The sequence below is a fragment of the Lipotes vexillifer genome, unplaced genomic scaffold (assembly GCF_000442215.2).
Source record: "Lipotes vexillifer unplaced genomic scaffold, Lipotes_vexillifer_v1.1 scaffold1577, whole genome shotgun sequence".
NCBI lineage: Eukaryota > Metazoa > Chordata > Mammalia > Artiodactyla > Lipotidae > Lipotes > Lipotes vexillifer.
This window is the reverse complement of record NW_006771701.1, coordinates 240,253-257,596: the sequence shown is the minus strand read 5'-3', so window position 1 is coordinate 257,596 and position 17,344 is coordinate 240,253. Positions and strand designations below refer to the sequence as shown.

General features: G+C 41.6%; 1 protein-coding gene across 1 annotated transcript in view; it reads left to right on the top strand.

Annotated features, from left to right (window-relative positions):
* The window catches only part of CUNH1orf21 (chromosome unknown C1orf21 homolog), a 229,262-nt gene that overhangs the window by 34,638 nt on the left and 177,280 nt on the right, over positions 1 to 17,344 (top strand). The window lies entirely within an intron of this gene.

Sequence of the window (17,344 nt, the reverse complement as noted above, 5' to 3'; positions counted from 1 at the left end):
TCTTTCCCTGAGCCTACGAGAGAGTCAAATAGTAGTTCATAGCCATTCCTCCTAGATTTATGTACTAGCGGCTTTGCTAGTTTCCCTTCTGGCCTTATTCCCATCAAGATAAAGATGTTGGAAAGGATGGATGGAGTGGAGCTAAGGAGATACTGTGGCCCTGTGTGATGAAGATCTTCCTTCAAGTTGTTGCCCAAGCTTGAATGAACTCTTGGGTTATTGTTATATAATGGTGACTCCTCAGAACAGTGCTCTTGTCAATTTGTCTGTCCTTTCAAAACTGGCCAGGATTACTGCAGGAGGCTCCTAGCTGGTCTCCTTCCAACTTTCCCCTCCAGTTTATTCTGCACACACAGCCAGCGTGGTCTTTTAAAAAAGCCTGTCTGATCATGTCGCTCCCCTGCTGTAAGCCCTTCAGTGACATGCCTCTTTGCCCTCTGGACAGGAATCTTCAATGGGACCTGCCTGCCCCTCATGCTTGGCCCTGTCTCCTTACTGGGGTGCACTCTTCCTTATTCCAGCCCCACAGGCCTGTTTTTCAGTTCTCTGAAAGCACCCTGTATCTTCCTACCTTGGGGATTTTATGGGGGATAGAGGGAAAGGGCTCTTTTTTTCTTCTAGAAATGTTCCTCCCCCTATCTTTTAATTTGCTAGTTCCTATCTTGATTCTTAGCTTAAACGTCATTCCTCAGAGAAGTGCACCCTCACAAAGCATCTGGTACTTTCCCTTAGTAACTCTGATAATTATTTGTGTAATTATTTGCTTTATGCCTATCCCTCCCACAAGACTCTTAAGTTCCCTGAGGGCAGGGACCTTGTGTGTCTTGTTAAGCAAGGCACACTGGGTACTTAGCACAATGCCTGACACACTGCAGGCGCTCAGTAGATCATGGCTCTGTAAACAGAGGTAAGAATTCATTCATTGGACTCTGGATTCTCCCGTGTGCAGGGGCCTTGGATCCATCAACTCACAGACCACTTAGGGGTTTCAACCAGGTAAACAAGCCACAGGAAGATGTCACCTTTGCTCACAGAGTGAGTGTACAGACCTCTGAGAGTGGAGAGGGTGCGGTTTCCAGGTCTGCGGTGGGGCTGGCGAAGGTGTCTTGAGAAGGTTATGTTTGAGCTGAATCCAGCCCATATTTTGCCATTTTCAACTCCAGGTATCAGACTTGCCTAAATCTTGACACCTTAAGTGGACCAGACTTTTCCTGCTCACCAAGAACTCTGTCAAACACTGTATATAAAGTTAACTTGACGTGATACTCTTAGTGAATTATTAGTGTGTAGTGTTTGCAAAAATCTGCTAAAACTCCTTTATGGCTTGGACAGGAATCTTTCTACGGTTTAGTTTCCTGGATCTACCCTATTTGAAAAAAAACAAAAAACAAACTCTGATTATCTCCTTTCCTTAGTCTTTGGGGATCCCCAAAGATTTCTCTAGAGAGGCTCTGAGGTCAGGATCTTCTATGTGTCCTGGTTTAGTATGGGCATAAAGTGAGCACAAAGCCATCTGAATGGATTCTTGTCTTCTCTTGGGCATGGGAGCCTTGGAGTAATGATTCTTAGTTATCTCCTTTCCTTAGTCTTTGGGGATCCCCAAAGATTTCTCTAGAGAGGCTCTGAGGTCAGGATCTTCTATGTGTCCTGGATTTGTTTTTTTTTTTTTTTTTTTTAAAGTTATTCGGCCTTTCACTTCTCACCAGCAGGCCCAGGGAGCTAGTTGGGGGAAAGGAACCCTGGAGTGGAGTCTGAAGGCAGGAATACTCTTCAGTTGGGCCATCTTGAACAAGTTATTTAACCTTTCTTGGCTTTGGCTTCCCATTTTTTAAATTGGGGGTGGGGGTTGAAATGAATGAACTTGGTGTCTCCCTCTGGCTCCTGGCGTTTGAAAGCTTTCCTTTCTAATATAATGATCCTCCAGTTCCAAAATAATAGGTGCAATAGCTCTTCCTTCAGTTTGGGAAGTGTGCATCTTACCTTTTCTATCTTTCCCATCGTCTTTGCTTGGAAAAATCTCTTTGGTTGTCTTTGTTTTCTCCCCGCCTCCCCCGAGACTTCGCTCATTTTGGGCATGGCCATCCTAACATTTTTACAGGTTTGAATCAGTCTTGGGCAATTACCCTTTGTCCACTTGACTCCAGGACTGGAGCAATCAATGACGTATCTAAAACAGGACGAGGTTTTCCAAGTTTACATCCTGGCTCAGCGTGTGGCCTCTGGCAAGGTACTTAGCTTCCTCTAGGTCCCAGTTTCCTAGGCTGTACAGTGAAGATGACCATAGGTCCCACCCACTTCAGCGGGTGTTGTGAGGTGTCAGTACCCTCCCTGAACACAGTACTTTACACGTGGGGAGCACTCCTTAAGAGCCATTTTTAATATTTGTGCCTCTTTTTGTGCTTCAACCATTAGAACTTTTCCCAGCAAACTTGCACTGAATTCTTTAGCTGTCCCGTATGGCACCTCGCTGTGGAAGACTGTATAAAACTCTACAGGTTAACAAATTTGCTGCATGAAGCAGCATTTAAAATCAGGGCATTTCTGCAACGAGCAGCTTTGAGGAGGAAGAGGATAGGAGGCAAGGAGGGACCAGGAGAAATGATTCTTTTTCCAAACGTTGTGGGACCTGCTCTACGTGCTCTACCAGGTAATTGAGATTAGAATAGCTTCAGATGGGAGGGAGGAAGGAACATGGACAGGGCTGGTCATACTTCACAGTGTATCATAATTCATAATATGTACCCATATCTTATATTAAATATCCTTTATATTTAACTGTGTGAGCATTTGATTGTTGCCTTAAAGTAATATTTTGTAGACATTTAAGCAAACATTTGCTGATTTTGGTAGTTCTAATTTCCTTTTGTGTTCTGGAGTCAATGTTTTTCCCCCTCGTTGCAGATGTTTCTGTAGTTTGGTGAGAGCCTATGGGCCACTACCTGTGCTTGTGGTGGATAAGGTGGTCCTAGAGAGGGCAAGCAGCTGGCTCTGAGCAGACACTGGGCTGAGATCAGGTTTCCTTCCTGAAAACCCACATGCGGGGAGTGATGACATCTTTGCACCATTATTGGGGGAATTACAAACAAAGGGATTCGGTTAGGAAGATGGACTTGGGGCAGGAGCTGTGGTCATCCTGCCTTCTTCCATCACCCTGCCCTCAGGCTTCCCTACGCGTTGCTTTTCCCCACCTCACTTTCTCTCCCAACCAACACACATTTGGTCTCGGTGACTCAAGACCGTACACACCATCACGCATTCATTCATCAGACATTCATTGGGTGCCCACCAAGTGCCAAACTCTGGGATTACACAGATGAATTCAATACCCATCCTGTCCTCAAAGAGTTCACAGTGCAGTTCTCCTCTGTTTATATCAGCAGTTGTGAAAAGGGCGCTTAATAAGTTGCTGACACTGGGAAAATAAATAAATTCTGGGAGTGGAGAGGCACCGGAATCTTCTTGGCTCTCCTGTGGTTAAATATGGTGCCCACATCACTCTCCTCGCTCCCACGTTGGTAATTGGTTGTAGGAAAGTTCTTTGCACTTGGGAATGACATAATTTTTTTTCTTTAAAAAAAAAAAGAAATCTATGCAAGTCTCCAATTCTAAAATTCTGCAACTGTATGATTCTAACTTAAATTAGGAAAGCAGGCAGACAGTTTCTGAACGTGTTGCCATGGATGTTGTGTTGAGATGTCTGCTTAGTCACATTTGGTGCCATCTGGCATGAAAGAGTGACTGGATTTTGGTCTGAGGGCAACTCAAGGTACTTAGAGGGATCTGCTGTCCTTCCAGTATTCAGTTGAAATGTCCTAGCACCTTAGCAGACCACCTGCCAGATAAAATACAGTATATTCAAAAATATAAATAATGTTTTTAGTGTAAGTATATCACATGTGGAATACTTTGGGACGTACTTATACTAAAAAATGATCTATTGTTTATCTGAAATGCAAATTTAACTGGTGATTTTTTTTTTTTTTTTTTTTTTCGGCCTAAATCTGGCAGCCCTGGCAGCATCCACCTATAATCTGTGATCTTGGGAACATTTTGGTACAGGTAATACTGCACAAAAGTATCTGTCAGATAGTAAGAAAGTTTTCAGTCAGTCAAGTCTGCCTCATGTTCCAATGAATGTTCTGCACTCTAAGTCCCTCCTCACATTTTACTGTTTGTGGAGCTTTGATTCATGTTTCTCTTTCCTGCACTACTAATGAAGTGACAAACAACCATTCTATTAAAATCCTTAAAATGTCCATAAATGTAATTTATATTTCAATTAGCAGTCAGTTACTTACATTTTGAAAAACAGGCTTCTCTTGACTAAATAATATTTGGTGAAATTTCAATGTACAGTAATTTATGAGTACTTTTGGGCTTTGTTTTTCTTATCTGATAAAATAGCTCTGGAATTTACGTGAGGTCGGGACCTTTTAATTCAAGCACACGCCAGGAGCTATCCCCAAATACCAGATTTTTCTACAGTTCATCTTTGGTTCTCATTAGCCTTGGAGTATTTATAACTATACCCATTCATCATCCTTTCTTTTGAGATCTGGTGCCTCTGCAAGGAAGAAGAAAATTTACAGCTCTACATTCTTGCAACATTTATAGGCTTTTGGTGAGTTAAGATATTTGGTGAAGATAAATGGAGAACATGAGAGCTTTGCAAAATCCTTAAGATTATTAGGAACTCTTCTGCTTTGCTTTTCCTGATTTTAGTGAAGGAAAAGAGAATACGAAATAATGAATTTGCTGGTTTTCATTATTTGATATCAAAAGAAAAGTTTCAGAATTTTTTTTTTTTTTTTTCAGCCTTAATTCAGTCGTGGAATTTTGGCACTAAAGTTCAGGATCAGTGGTATCCAAGTCAGACCCAAGAGGCACATGCTTTTCTCTCAAGTTTGTAGAGAGCACTACTTATGTAGTGCTCTGTTTTTGAGCTGTCCCCAGACATAGGTGGGTGAACTTTCTTCAGGGCCATGGATTCATCCTCACTCTGGCCATTCCTTAGGCAGGTAGATGTCTGCCACAGCCCAAGGCAGCAGTGCATGACCATCTCCTCTTGGCCTCCAGTGGTACAGCAGATACGGCAGCCCTTCGCCTGTTTGCAGGGGGAGGTGGGTTGGGGTAAGATGTGTGTGCATGGTATTCATCCTGGGTCTTCCCTGCTCTGGTCCAAAGCCATAGCCATGGAAAACCCTTTTTCTCTCTGCTCAGGCTACCAAGAGTAGTGCTGGACCAGCAGAGAGAAGGGTAGGTATGCAGAAGGCTTTCTTTCCCAATTCCCTCTTTGCAAGGGACTGAGAAAGGACTGATTTAAAATATACAGCGCATATGTGATGTCCCTTATCTTTGTAAAGTGTAGATCTGAACATACGATTAATACTTGCCTACATAGATGCTTCCAATGGCTCCCATTACCTATGGGAAGAACTGTAAACATCTAAGGATAGCAGCATGTTGGGGACCAAGGCCCAACAGGGCTATGAGGAGAAGAAAATAGGATGTGAAGATGAGGATGATCCAACAGAAAGGGAGGTGCTGATGATGCAGGAGAAAGAGGGTGATGCAAGAGAGACAGCCTTGGTCAGGTGAGAAAGGGAGGGGAGGTTGGCATTAGCAGAAGGAATACTACTTGCCTGGTAACCAGCCGGAAGGCAGAGTATGTGGAATAGATGCAGCGAAGTTGGTGGCGTTATCATCGTAAAGACAGGGTAATTCTCTTTTCATGGCACCTCTTTTCTTTATTATGCGTGTAATAAATATCAGCTGAGAGCAGCGGGGGAAATCTGAGTTTTGAAGAAGTGGGGGTGGTCAGTGTGGAGAGTTGGCAAGTGCACAGACACAGGGAGCATAGGGGAGTGTGTGGCAAAGTTGGCCTCCCATTAGAAATGCTCAGCGTAAGGAGAAGTCATCACTTGCGTGGTCTGAGGCAGAGTGGCATTGGAACCCACCTCCCAGGAGCCCATGACTTAGCAACACGCTTCCCTGAAGGTCAAAAAATCGATCTGATCTGTGCCATACCGCTCCGTTCCCCACTGAATTGACTTGTTGTTAGAACACATACTGCCTTTTCCTCCCCTTTGCCCTTCCTGGGCCTTCTCCCACTCCGTTACCCCTCTAGCTCTCCCTTCGTCGTTCATTGATCACTCAGCAGCAGCAGGCATTGGTCTATGTGCTGGGAATTCAGCTGTGAACAAGGCAGATGAGGGCCCTGGAACAACTGTTCTAAGAAGGGGTAGCAGCCATAACCAAGGAAAATCAATTGCACACAATACTTTCAGATACCAAGTGCTGTAAAGTCAATAAACTGAGACACTGAGCTTGAGTGACTGGGGTGTGAGAGGGGAAGGAACTTCAGAAGGTCCCTCTGAGGACAGGACCTTGGAGTTGAGACCTGAAGGGCAGGAAAAAGCTGGCGGTGGTGGTGGGGGCATCTTCTGTGCCTTGTGGGGAAGAGGAGACTAGATGAAAGAGCAGTCCTGTGGGAGTGGGTGTTAGCATGGGGTGAGGAAACCCTCTTGACATTTTTGTTCAGGTGATTAAAATGTTTCAATCCCATCATGGAAGAAATCTCTCTCTTCCCCCTCCTCCCTTCAAAGCTCTTGTTTCAGTAACGCAAGCAAAGAACAATAAATAAGGAAATCTTTCTCTAATAAGTTTCATCCAGACCTTCCCTTGGCTCCTGTTTTTCCTCCTATCTTAACTCGGTATGTTTGATTGCTTTCTTACCTAAGGATCTTTTTCACTTTTTGTCCCTGGTGTCACACCCTGAATGGAAAGATAGCGCAGCTGTGGGTGAAGGTGGGCTGGAAGGCTGGAGGTACCAGGTTGTCTGTGTGCTTGTTGGGTGGGACCCAGAGGAACTTAGGTTCCATTTGCAGCCATGACGTCACTATATGGACTTTTCCCAGTAGGGGAAAGGAGAACAAACCAGGAAGGCTAAAAGAGGTTGCGTTCTTAGGCACTCTCAGAATTGACTCTCATCCTCATTTCTGACAAATATCATAGAGAACTTAGCTTAATTCCAAACCCTGGAAGTCCTGAGCAGGTACCATTCCAAGAAAAAATTTCATTTGCCAATTATATTTCCCCTTCAGGGATTTGAGAGCCAGAAGGGATCTTGAAGCTTGTCTAGGTCACCCAGGGCGGTACGTTGGTTCTCCTTCTGTGGCAGTGCTTTGTCTGGATGACTTGGTGCAGGCAGAGCAGACTGGCCCCTCTAGTACCATAGTGCACTGCTTCCCGATCTTTTTCCACTTCACAGGACCCGTAGAAAATGATCACCTGGGCAAGGCAAATTGGGGTTCATAGACAAGGTTGCTCAAGGCTAGAGATGGGAAGGGGAGCCTGGGTTGGGGCGGATGCGCAGAGCAGGGGCGTTGTATCTTGGCACGTGTAGAATCCATTGGTGGTATCTTTTTAGGAAACACTCCTGGTAGATTGTAGTCCTTTACTAGATTGCGGGCCCCTTAACAAGTAGGCTGTGTTTAGTTCTTGAATACTTTAGGCCCTTGTAAAGTTCTTTAGAACTGGGAGAGAGCCCAGGAATATGGTTGCCTTAAATGCAACAAGGATCTCTTCGGTGAGAAGTAACTACAGAGAATTCTTGCTAAGCCTCATTGATAAGTTACATCTTTGGGCTGCCTGGAGTCACACTGCTCAGGTTGGAGCTCCAGTTCTGCCACTCATTGGCTGTTCCCTCCTAAGCAGATTGCTTTATCTCTCAAGGGCATTTCCTCATCTGTGCAATGAGCATAACACTATTTGGTATGTGACAGAGTCCAGACCCTACCCTAGAGCTATCTGACTTAAAAGCCCTTGCTCTAAGTCACTCTTTTATTAACACAAACACGTTTATAAGACGCTGGAAAAGTCAGAGGTTGCATTTTGGGGGGAAAGATTTTGTGGGTTAGTTAAAATAGATATTGTCGAATAAGGTGTGGATTTGTAAAGCAGTTGAGAGCCATCATATCAATGCATTATTGGGCATAATATTATGTTTTAGAGTTACAAATAAAGATGGTATGAAAAAGTGAGACGTGAGCCTGATGATTCCTTAAGGTTTTTGTGGTTGTTAACTTAAAAGAAATGAAAATGAAGTAATAATTCAGCTTGGTTACAAATCAGTTTACCTAAAGAACCCTCCTCCCCGCCAAATAATATCAGACTTGTTTCTTGCTTCTACTTTCCCAGTTTTGATTGGGGCTGAGTCTCATGAGAGTGAGGGTCCACTGTGCTGGATTTAAAATGGTTGTTGGGAGAGGACAGTAGGAAGTGATATCTGATTTCTCCACAATAGATATTGATTGCTTTGGTAGAAATTAGCATGATTGAGACTTGCCTTAAGATGAATAGCACCAGAAAATATGTCAATTTCCTTATTTTCTTTTTTTAGTATTAGAGGAAACTGTCTAAATATTTGCCCTGAGGAAATCTGATGATTCTAAAAGCTTCTTTGAAAGAAGTTTACTAAGAAGTTGAACAAACATTCTAATATAGTAAGTTTGGGAAAACATTTCTGACACTTTAAAGGCTATAATATGAACAACAAATACACACACACACACATACACACATATATAAGTATATATATGAAGGAGAGGGGAGTGCTTTGTAAAGTTTGGGAAATGTATGTCCCTTAAAAGTATGTATTAAGTTGCGCATTAAGCATTTATGTTTTTTAAAAAATTACCTTTCCCAATTAAAGGAACCTGGCTGAGAGACCAGCCAGATTCTACATTTTGCAAGAAAATCACGTCCTAGAAATGTTGCATTTCCTTTTGAATGTTGGTGCCAGAGATACATCAAAGATACTGGGGGAAAATCTTACCAAGTTCTCCCTATAATTTGAACTGAAGGGTTCTATTTGATGTTTTTTTGGTTGGACCCAACATCCTGGGTAAACTGAAATTCCAGCTACTCCCTTTGGAGAGTGTCAGGGGAGAAGTTCCTCCTTAAAATTATGTCTTCTGATAGAAGAAAGCTTCTTTTGGTTGGTGGAAATTTCCATTCCCAGGATACGTATTCATTTTTACCTCAATGCAGCTTCCTCTTGGTTTTGTGATTGAGTTATTTTTAGTGAGTTACCATGCTTCTTATTCCCTGCTTAACTATGCTGCATCTTTTACTTCTCTTTTTCCATTAATTAATTCCTGCAGCTCTTTTCTTAAACCCTTCATACACTGAGGAATATTTTAGTTTTTTTATGTTCCGTTTGAAAAAGAGGGAAATATCTGGTTTGTCTAGAAATGGGGTATCAGACCTGCCCAAAATCAGGTGTTTTATTCCAGGCTTATATTTGTGTGTCTTATAACACAATTTGAATTTATTCGCTATTTTCTTAGATTGTTATTCTTACTCGACCTAAAAGACCCAATTCCAAAATAAGAGGGCAGTAGCAGTGTTGTGTGCTGATTATGTGCCAATGCTGTGCACATTCATGACTTCATTTATGATAAGTGATATCATCCCCATTTTATAGATGAGTAGGCAGAGCTAGTTATCTTAACCACTGTGCTTATACTGTCTAGTAAAGGTACAATTCTGAACTAGTTGGAAATTTATTTGTGTAGTTAAAGCTGCCATAAACCCAAGATAATGTTCAGTGTTTTGACTCGGTTTAGAAGCTGTTAAAGCATTTGACAATAATAAAAGAAATGTATAGGCTCATTTTGCAGTGCTTCGTGTCCAGCAGGTACTGATGTTTATAGGGTTCGGTAATCATTAGTAATATTATGAGTAGATATCAGTGAATGTCACAGCCAAACTCTTGTACTCCATTCAGTTATATTGTGGTCGATGGATGGAACAGCCCTAGTAGAGGGCACCATGGATTTTTAGGTCAAATAGAATCCCAACTTTTCCCCTACTCTTGGATGACCTTGCAAGTTACTCACCCCTTCTAACTTCAATATATTCATGTGTAAATGGGAATAATAATACCTCATATTGCTATGGTGATGATTAAATTAAATGGGAAAATGTACATAAATTGCTTAGAGCCTTACACATAATATTCAGTAGAATGGCAGTTGTGAATAATAGTTGTCATAATCATACAATAGAATCTCTGAGTTGAGAAGGATCTTAGGGTCAGATGGACTTAGTACCAGTTTCTCCTTCTACTAGCAGTGACGATAGCCAAGTCACTAGCCTCTGTGAGTTTCTATTTCCTCATCTGTACAACGGAGATAATATTTAACAGGGGATTATGATAAAGATTATATGAAATGTGACATCTGTAAAGTGTTTAGCACTAATTAACCCTCATAAAGGGTGATGACCTCCTTCGTTTAAGCCGGTAACCTGTGGGGACAGGGCAGCTCTAGCTACAATTGTTAGAGCTTTACTAACACTGAACCTTAGTTTCCCTGTGACATTTGCCAGTTTGGCTCTAATCCCATGATCTGATTGGGAAAGTTATTTTTGCTCTCTGGGTCATGATTTTGATTAGATCTAGAAATTTTGTTAGGACCCTAACCCACTTGCTTGATTGTTAAGATTAAAATTCTTATTCTTCTGCTGTTGATCTTTATCTCCATCTTCCTGGATACATTCTGTGCTGAACAAAAAATATTTGTGTACAGAAAAAAAAAAGTTCTAAAGCAGAGGAATGTGACAGGTAGCGTATCAGTGGATTGGATGGTTGAGTGCTCTGTGTGGTTGTTGCCTGTGACTCAGAATTTAATATGGAGATCAACATTTTAATAATTTAATGCTGAGTGTGACATTTTAATTTATTTGATCTCTGCTCCCGTTCTCCCTTTCTGTCTACCTTCATATGAAGCACTATAGTTTGAAGTCAGTTAATAACAATAATATTATGCTGGGCTTTGAATGTGAAGAAAACATGAATAAACCAGCTAAATAAAGCATTTTCCTGAATGGAGTTCCCCTGCTTGCAGGATCTTCCCTAAGGTTTAGGTGCAAAATCCCTTAATCATATACTTAGCGTTTCCACTCCTTACGTGCAAATTTATTTGATTTCTCTGGGCTGTTCCTGTGTGCCCTGCATAAATAGCTCTGGGTGAGATCATTATGTGTAATGTTAGATCTTACCTAACCTGCTTTTCAATATTTTGGAACTGAGAGTGCAATAGCTGTTCTGATGTGAATAGTTATCTGGTTTTAAAATCCAAAGTTGTTTTCGACACTGGATGCCAGATTTTATATTCCACCGGCTAACAAGTCTATAAATACCATGTTAACTTTCCTCCCTTCTGTCTCAGAAGGAGACTTCATCTCCAGTAGCGATCATCATGAACATATACCCAGTGGTGGGCTCCTGGAGCCCTCAAAGCAAGATTTCCTTTATAAACACCGTACCTGTAAAAGACAGTTTGACTGCTTGGTGTTCTTTCAGGAGCATTGGGAGGGTTCTTCACTACAAGTTATTTCCCCTCTGCTAATTACACTGTTGGACATTTATTCCTCTGGGGTCCACCTCTCTCCTTCCCACCGTTCATGTTTCCTTGGAGGGACAGTACTTAAGTCCCTAGTACTTGATTATTCCATCATGACCCTTTAACTATCCGCCTTTTCCAGAGCTGCAGAAGGGATGGGTTCCCACTGGTCTGGAGTCCCTGAAATGGGGGTATCAGCCACTGAAATCCAAGCAGTGCCTGAAGTGCCTGGGTTCCACTGTGTTCAGAGTCTTTGGGCAGGAAGGGAGAAGGCCCAGCCCCGAGGCTCAGGCTGTATATATGGGCAGCATTTTCCATAGTGATCAGAAGTAAACCACAGCCTTCTAGGATGAGCTGGTAATGGAAAATTCTTTCAATTAAAAAAAAAAAAATACTGCTTATGGGTGGGTGCGGGGAATGTACAACCTCCTAAAATGCCTTCCATCACAATTTGTTTAACTTGTATCCCTTTGGAGGGCTCTGCCTCCCAGTGAGGGAGTCCTGGAAAGAGATGCTAGGGCCCAGTCGGCACGGTCTCTGCAAAGGAGGATTCTGAATCTTTTACCTCCATCCATCTGTCCTCTTGCTTATCTTTATCTACTCTCAAAATGGACTGGGTTCCAGGGGCCCACTTACTAGCTGTGAGACTTCAGGGAACATTACTTTTGAACCTGATTTCCTCATGTAAAAATGAATAGGTTGTCTACATTCCTACCGTCCACCTCGCAAGGTTGTTAGGAGGAAACTAAGGATAGTGCTTCATCCAAGCGTTCGACAAACACACGATGAACACCGAGTAGTGGTTTATGCTGGTATTGTACAAAGGCGTAATATAGTTCCCTATCTGGCGAGATAAAGAGAGCACTCTTCCAAGCAAAGAAGATTCCGTCTCACCTGTCATATCCTCAGTGTGTAAACACCTAGTATGGTTACAGTATTTGTTCAGTGGTCATGTGTAGTGTGCTTTGTGCTCTAATATTATATGTGACTCCATATGGGACGATAGCAAGATGGCGGATGAGTACTACCATAGGTGCGGAAAGACCTCCCCGCAGAGATAATGTTTGAGTTAAGCCATGATGGATGAGTGAAGTTTTATGAAGAATTTAATATGTTGCCCAGGTTTTTTTGCATTTCACCGTGGGCTGTCACGGGTCTCTGGACTGGTATCTGAGAAGCACTCCTTGATTTTTAACTTGTCCATTAATCCTAATAAAATAATCTCGCCAATGTGTTTATCAATGTTTTGAGCAGGCTTGTTTTCAGGTGAAAGTTTTCAGAATATAAAATTTTATAATGAAAAACTTCTTAATTTATATGCGCCCCCTTTTTTAACCTGATACTACTGCACTTTAAATTAAACCATGCTTTGTTTTTATTTAGGCCTGGCATTTGTTCCTAATGGCAGGGTAATTATAGTGCACAGGAACACTCAGTGAATGGGAACATGCTTGCTATAGATGTTCAAATAGAATTTGTTCTTTTGAGGCAGGGACAGGAGAAAAGTCACAGACAATGAGACAGATTTTCCAGAGGGCAGGTTGACAGAATGAATGTGTCCCTTAGGGGGCATCAGTTAATGGAGATCTGTTTCTTACGGGTGCATTTTGTAAAATGAAAGTTTTGGTCCCTAGAAAAGAATGTCATGTGAGGATAATGGTGAAAATTAATTAAAAGGGTATACATAACCTTAGATCTTGCTCCGTATTACTCTAATAATTACATCAATGTTATATTATTGGCTAAATATTTCCCTTGTGGGGTTGAGGGATGTCATTATATGGACTTTGTGTTTATAAGACAAAATAGTTACCCATATGAGTTATATGGTAGAGCTCCCTCTTCCATGAATTTTCTTGAGAGATTAATTCTTTAAGCATAGAAACGTCTAATTCTGAAAATTTTAATGATAGACTTTTTAAAAATCAGGAAATGCTTCACACTTTTCATCAAAGTAAATGCAAAATAATGTAGTCTTTTCTTCTTTATGACTTTAGGATAATTGTGATGAGTGCCAGTTATTACCTTGAATGCTCTGGAGAGATGCTCAGGGTGGCTTGAAATGGTCCGAGAGTGTGGTGCTTTATGAGTAGAGGAAGCAGTTGCTTTTTATATTTTTCTGTTTCTTTTTTCATCATCCACTGTCTTTTTTGCTGTGCTTTTACTGTTCCTCAACCTCACCTTTTTCACTGGCTTCTTTGCCAGAGCAGATAAGCATGATTTGTCAGCTCCATCTTTTACAAAATCCTGCCTGTAGATCTCCTGTTGGAACTCAACACCCCCTTAGGAAGTATTCTTGCCAAAAGATTGACCCTGAATTAATCAAACCTCTATATTCGAGTACCAATATATAGGACACAGAGGAATAAAGTGAATGTTAAATAATCCGTCAAGGATGCAATCAGCAAAATTAAACAACTTTACAGAATAAATGACCAAAGGGGTAGGAAAAAAAAAAAAAGACAAAGACATTCATGGAACCTATAGATGAAAAGAGATTCATCAGCCAGTAACAATGTGTAGACCTTATTTGGATCCTGATTTAAACAAACTGAAAAAAATATGAGGCAATTGGGGAAAGTTGAACACTAACTGGATACTTGACTTTAAGGATTTATTATTATTTTTTAAGATGTGATAGTGGTGGCGTGGTTATGTGTTTTTTTTTTTTTTTTTTTTCTCCGCGGCATGTAGGATCCTCCCGAACCGGGGCACGAACCCGCGTCCCCTGCATCGGCAGGCGGACTCTCAACCACTGCGCCACCAGGGAAGCCCAGAACCTTATTATTATTATTTTTTTTAGATTCCGTACAGTGTTTTGATTTGGACGTGCACTATCTCGCATCTGGCTACTAGACTACCATTGGAATCCTTCTTACCAACATTCTTGCCCTCAACCCAATCCCTTCTGTTCCCAGAAATGATGTTGCTAACACAAAAATCTGATCGTTTCACCTCTCTGTTGACATCAGTGGCTAACAAGGTCTTACAAGGCCCTTCATTATCCAGCCCCTGTCTCCCTAAGCAGCCTGATTTCCTGACACTCCTCTTCAGACATATTTAGAGCATGACATATTCGCCAAATCTCCTGGGCTTTGCTTACATATTCACTCTGCCTGGAGGTCAACACCCCTTCCACCAGCCTACCTTACTCATCAACATGGGAAGTACGGCTTTACCCTTCAAGTTGTTAGGATAACTCCTCTCTCAGAGGCATCCCAGATGTTCCTCTTAGAGCACTTGGGAGCTTCTCAAATGCTCACTCTGCCATTTGCGCAAACTGCCATTAAGTGGTGTTGTTTTTAATTGCCTTGTAATTGTTTACAGGCTATAAGCTAACCCGTCATTACCTTTGTAGCATCTTTGAGACTCTAGCTTTTGCCCAGTCGTGAGGGCCATGAGTGCTTAGTAAGTGGTTGCTGATTGCATGGCCTTGGTCCCCAGAGACCTTCTTTCCTTCATGTGGGTGCCACCTTGAGCTCTTTCAAGGAGATATTGGCAGGGAGACCACAGGGCTCCTTTTCCTCTTGGATCCCATTTCCTGAAGAGAGAGGTGTCCTGAGTGGCCACTGGGAGGGGTAGGTGGGAGACTTCTCAAGCACAACTTTTTCTTTGGTGACTCGATTATTTCCCTCTCTTTCTAGGTTCCTCTGTTCTCTCCCATTTCTTTTCTCCTTTTTTAAAATTGAAGTATAGTTACTGTACAGTATTATATGTTACAGGTGTACAATATAGTGATTCACAGTTTTTAAAGGTTATATACTCCATTTATAGTTGTTATAAAATATTGGCTAGATTCCTGTTCCCTCCCATTTCCTAGTGACCCCTTTAAAATATGAGTAAAGGGTTTGAAATAAGACTACTCTCTTCCTAAACATCTTGCCTACATACATGTATTTTTTAAATGAATTAGGGTGATTGAATTTTATTTTCAACTTATTTTGTAATATTTTTAGCAATGAAAATGGGAGTTTAACTAGCTTACATACCCAGGAGCCACTGAACTCAATATTGATAGTGGAGCCGTTTTTCCAGAAAATTATTAGTTAAGTATTCTGAGAGCAGTTTTAGTCAGAAAAGGCTTTGTCCATGATCACAATATTATCTCAAAATTAAGATCTCTATTGCTAATATTTTTATAAGCCTACATATTAGCAGCTGTGAGTTTATATCTGTGTTATCTCCATATAGTTTTCCTTCAGTGTTTACTAACCTCATCCTGCCAGGCCCATGGTGGAGAAGGCAGGATCTGCTAGCCCTTAGTCATGAAAATAGGAAAGCAAGGCTTACACTGGATTTGGGACATCACATAAAAGTCTTCCTGTCTGGTGTGTGGGGTATGGGTAAGACAGAACACAAGATGGAGGGAGGTATCTTTATGGTAGGATCAGGGTGTGTGGTGTCTTTGATTCCAGGCGTATGAGTCACTTGTTTAGAAGACAGCACAGTGAGGTCGTAGGTGGATGCCTGGTACATTCATTGAGGGGATGGTGCACAGAGGTTGCATGCAAGTTTTATTGCCCAGGGTTCCATCAGAGAAGCACCCCTTTACTAGATTCCCTGGGGTCATGAAATGCAGAGCACGGCCTCCACACTGTGTGCAGGCCTCTCTGGGACCCTCCAAGCCCAATGCTCCCCAGGCAGGGTGCTCATTGCTGCCCTTTCCTGGACTCCCCCTGCCCCCAGTCAGAACTTGCTAGGTGTCTAACCAGTTAACCTGGAGCACTAAATCAGGGAAGGGTTAATGGTAGAATATATTGGTAGCCCAACAGTATGTGCATTTTAATGGAGATCAACAATGCTTTAATACAAAGAAAAAGAAATCTGTGAGTTTTATGGTGACAAGCAGCAGAGGTGAGGTACCTACCTGGTAGGTTGTGGCATATGCCCAAAAGGTGTACATGCACGCACACACACAAAGACACATAGCTAGATAAAGGTTACCAACATAAACATATAACCAAATTGCCTGTCCTTTAACTTTCCTGCTCTCTGCTATGTCCATATCAATATTGAACTTAATTAAATTTCATCTGGATGAAAGGCTTTATAAAGGTCAGGAAGAAAACCTAACTCATTTTTCTGTGCTAATGAGTTCTTTTATTCTTTAAAATCAGAAATGAGGATGGAGAAAAAAGAAGTGTCAGTTGACTTCTGAATTCACCAGCATAAAAATTGCTTATTAAAGCTCTGATTTGAAAAAATGAATTACACAAAAATAATCGCCATGCCCTTTTCTTTTTAGAATTTTATTTTTACCCAATTTGGGGACATTGGTTTTAATCTCAATCTGCTCATCAACAGTTGTAATATTGTGCTTTGAGGCTCTAAAAAACTCTACACACACACACACACGCACACACGCACACACACACACACACGCACACACTTCTCTAAAAACTTAGGCATGGGTACACAGTATGTTCAAAAACAAATGAATTAAAAGTTAGCAGCTGATTTTACCCCCCAGGTAAGTATCTTGCAGCGCTGGAAGCCTCTTCTGCTCCAAGTTCACAAAAAGGGCATTAGCAAATGATAAGCATCTGAAAGCGGAAGTTTTCCATGTTTATAAACTTCATGAGCACATGCTCCATTGAGTGATTACATCCTTTATAAATAATTTCATTTTTAGAAATAAATGTTAATGTTGGTTTGTTACTGGAGATGAATAAAAGTGCCAGCCAATCCCCAAGTGATCTTTTGCTTTCCCTGGAAGGTGAAATATTTCATGACATTGAAATCAGAAGTCGAAGCCAACTACTTAAATGAAATTTCCCTCTGGATAGTGTACAGAATGCATCTTAAACTCCTAGACCTGTGTGTGTGATACAGAAGTGTTCCTGGTGAAAATTTTATGGACTGCTTCTTGGAGGGAGCTTACTTCTCATTAACAAAAGGTAGAAGGTTCGGTTGGCAGGAGTGATGGTATCACCACT